Genomic DNA, 4,452 nt, shown 5'->3' on the forward strand with positions numbered 1-4,452 from the left:
CCATTGTGGTGCTAGAAGATAACGCTCTGCTTTAAATCTTATGCGTACTTGCTTATGACGGCATAGCAGATGTGTTCCAATGATGGCACAGTATCACAATTGTTGAGAGAAATAACATCAACACAAATTCAACAAATCGACTCGTCTTGCTGGATGGAAGTGAGTAAGGGGTTTTTTAAAAAGAAATAGTACCATTTCACTCAGAACACCAGAAAATACATCTTTCGCGCGAGCACAAGCATTTAATAAGAACAATATTGTAGCATATTTTATCCCTTTAGCAAAAGTTTTAGATACATACAATTTTCAATCCGAAAATATATTCAACGTTGATGAATCAGATCTTAGTACTGTTCAAACAAGGCCTCAAAAAGTGTTTGCAGCCAAGGGACGGAAACAAGTTGGAGCACTGAGCAGTGCGGAACGAGGTCAGCATTTAACAGTTGTATGTTCAACGAATGCAATTGGTACTTTTGTACCACCTGCATTTATTTTTCCCAGAAAAAGGTTCAAAAATAAATTAATGGACGCTTGCTTTTTGCCAAGAGAAAGGGTGGATGTGTTCAGACATTTTTGTTTAATGGCTTAAACATTTTATTCACTATACCAAAGCTTTGAATGAGAACAAAATATTATAATTGTTAGATGGCCACAGTAGTCATAAGGGACTGGAAGTCTTACAAGTTGCAAAAGTATTGTACTTTTCTGTTTTCCACCACACTGTCCCACTCGACGTGGGCTTTTTTAGTCCTCTACAAACTTACTATAACCAAGAGATTCAAAATTGGTTAAAACAAAATCCTGGAAGACTCGTTACGCACTTTCAAGTTGCTGGGTTGTTTAAAACAGCTTACCTTAAAAGTGCTACTCCTGCTAATGCCATAAATGCCTTTGCCAAAACAGGGATTTAACCTTTTAATCCTGATATTTTTGAGGAATGGATGTTGGCTCCATCATTGGTTACAGATAAACCTATAGAGACCAATCAAGATCGAACTCAAAACATCCATATAAACAATCCAGATTATAATCTAGAAGAAAATCTAGAAAGTGGACAAAATCACCCACCTAAAACTGCCAACGAGTCCTTCTAGAAAATACTCTTCACATAAAAATCCAAGATTTATCACCCATTCCAAGTGTTTCGCAATCAAACACAAAAAAAAACAAAAGAAGCGTGGAAAAACAGGGGTAATAAATTCAACCCCTGAAATTCAAGAATGGAAAGATAAGGTTGTTGAAAAAGAAAATGTAGAACGAAGAAAACTGGCAAACAAAGTTAAACGACAAATAAAACAGAAGATAGAACCTAAAGGAAAAGCTACGTACAACAGTGGATTAGAGCGGAAATCTGTCGATGACACTTTTCCTGAAAAACGAACATTATACCGAATGGCAAAAGAAGGGATAGAGAGAAATTATGAGAAGGAACAGGAATCCGCGAGCGCTAACGAAAATTTTGAAGATGATGATTCCGAAGTCTCTTGCTTGTATTGTAATACCCTGTATTCCCTCTCAAAGTCGAAAGAATACTGGATTAAATGTCAGGAGTGCCAATTCTGGTGTCTCTCTGAATGCGCTGGGGTCGATAAAAAATGTAAGATATTTTATTGTGATTTTTGTTCTTAATTGTTTTGTTGTGTGTTACTTATGCCTATGTAAGCCTATAGGCAAGGAATGTGCCTATGATGGCACACTTGACATTTCTGATATTTCAATTTTTTAATATCAAAATCCACATTCCCTTTGACCTTTATACGTCCAGCTTAATTGGTACATTCAACTGAACTAGAAAAAAAAATTGTAACGAATATGATTATGTATTTTAATAAAAAAACGAGAGGTGAATTTAGGTATGCCATCATAGGCATATTTCCCCTAATGCATTGGTTAGTGATCAGTGTATTAGTGTCGGGGGGCTCGGGAGACTAAGACCTCGAAAGCCCTAAAGAAGACATCGAGGAGGATGTCGAAAGCTCGGCACTAAGATAATCGACGTAATGAAGTTTAATATTAATTCCTGTAATAGTATTAATCTTAATTAATTGCTTTCAAAAATATAATAAATATTAAAAAAAATATATAAATATAATAAATTAATATTAACATAGGAATAGATTATAATGAATAAATAAATTTTTTCGAGAAAAACAAAAATTCAGCATTTTTTTAAAAAGCCTCATATATGAGCAGTATTTGTATTATTAATGGAATTAGGAAATGTGAAATTTTGCGTTCAAATTTTGCATTGGGTAGACTGCAAACAGATTATCTTTTTGGACACGCCTACGGCGGAGCTTGTTTCCGACATCTTTAGAATCTGTGCACTGTACATACATCTGAGAATGTAATACGATATCATCTACGATATGACGTCAACACAATCAATAATGAACAATATTTGACCAATTACACTTGAATAGTGTCCAATAAGACGTGTTAGATTGTAATAAATTTTAATATACAACGCCTCAGTTTATTTGTAGTCCATGTGGGGGTAATATCGGGAGTGACCAGTTAGAAATGTTTCTTTTTATTTCATTGCTCGCTCTGGAATTGCTGATTGTATCCCATAAATTTGTTCGGTGTAGTTAACATCGTAAACACTTTAATATGCTCCACCCCAGAAATTTTAAGTAATTAGTGGAAAATCCACATCTCGAATGCTTCAATACAAACCAATATTCTCAATTTTAGTGAGTAGGTTTCTGCCCCATGTAACAATACCGGCCAGATATATAAATATGTAGCATTTAAAAGGTTGACAAATGTTTTAGCCATACCTACCGATCCGAATTTTATTCGAATCTGGTTTTACAATGGGTATTTACATTATTTTATTAATATGAAGAATAACAAGCAAATGTGTAGAACTAATGGTACCTACATACTTCTTTAATTGTCTCTCCTTCTTCTTCTTACAATGGCGCTACAGCCCAAATTGAGCCTTACACTATCTAATGTCTGTCTTCAATGTAGGCGATCTTGCAATACTTTTATGTTTTGAAGTTCAGCAAATTGTTCGCCTCCACTGACACTTTGCTCTTCCATCTTTACATGGCCTCCTTTGGAGTTCTGCCCTGCACTTTACCATCTAGGATTCTTCTTGGCAATCTGTCAACATATATTTTCACTTCATAACCAAACCATCGAAGGTTTTGGAGTCTAGCGAATTCTTTGAGATAGGTGTTTCTTTGAACAGTTTCATGATTATATCTAGATCTTCGTATCCCATTTTCACTGATCGGTTCAAAACTCTTCCTTAGATTTTTCTTTCGAAAACTTTAAAATTTTCTTTTTTTTTGTTTTCTTTTTTTTTATGTTCGATTTTCGGTGTACTGTTTGGGAGTGAAATGTCAGACAGCGAAAGATAGGATTTGCTAATCTTCTCTGCGCCATATTATAATTGGTAGTAACTCCAGTATTACTTTTGAATAAAAATACTTTGCTTTTGTTTTGTTTCGCATGCGGTCCTTCGCCAGCAGATCCTTGGTGGAGCCAGAATTGTTAAGAGGGGGGGATCGATCGGCTAAATTTCTAGATAAGTAATAATAATAATCATATTTTTTTCCTGTGAAAGTTTTTGTCAGTTCTTCTATCAGGCGCGGACCTCTGCGAATGGGGGATGCTCTCTGGGTATTCGTAGCGCCATAGCCAGAGGGTAGCAGGAATACTTGTCGTGGAACAAAAACTGACACCTGGCAGTAGGTATAAAATGCAAACCCTTGAAAATGGTGAATTATGATTTATGTTTAGGGTCGCTGCCTGGGGATCACCAGGGCACGTCTGGAACCAGGGCTAGACGTGACAGCACGTCGGTGGCAAGTTGTTGAGGAGGCGGGCCCTTTGTCATACAATCAGCAACAGCCCAACAACAAGAAGAACCACAAGTGAGCTAAACAACAACAGGTGCTCCACTCACTGAAGGTGCTGCGCCGGAACATCAGCCGGCGCTCACTCAAGCGGGACGACCGAGGTAGTGCATGAAATGGGCTATGTCTATAAACGAAAACATTTTATGCTTCTATTACAAGCTAACGAACCCCGGTCGAGAAACGATCGGCTATCGACAACATCTATATGCCGAATTTTGCGGGGAGTAGGAAGTCGTAAAGTATTAAAAGAGTTGAAGAAATAATTCTGAAGACTCGAAGATACTCACAACATGATCCAGAAAACACCACAGCTCAACAGTACCTGGACACATTAAAAGAAAAAAAGAAGTTTATTCAGGTCGCCTAAAGAGATACAAAGTTAGTAACAACCGGAAATGCGACAATATACTTTTTGAGCATGCAGAGAAGGCTTTTTATAGGAAACTGAATTCCACTGCAAAAAAATAAAAAAAATCCTACCCAAGCCAAGAAGAAATACATGAGTTTTGGGGAAACCAACTTTCGACGCCAGCTACTCATAACAACAATGCTGAATGGATTGAAGACACGGCAAACA

This window comes from Diabrotica undecimpunctata, chromosome 10, assembly GCF_040954645.1.
Source record: "Diabrotica undecimpunctata isolate CICGRU chromosome 10, icDiaUnde3, whole genome shotgun sequence".
Lineage (NCBI taxonomy): Eukaryota > Metazoa > Arthropoda > Insecta > Coleoptera > Chrysomelidae > Diabrotica > Diabrotica undecimpunctata.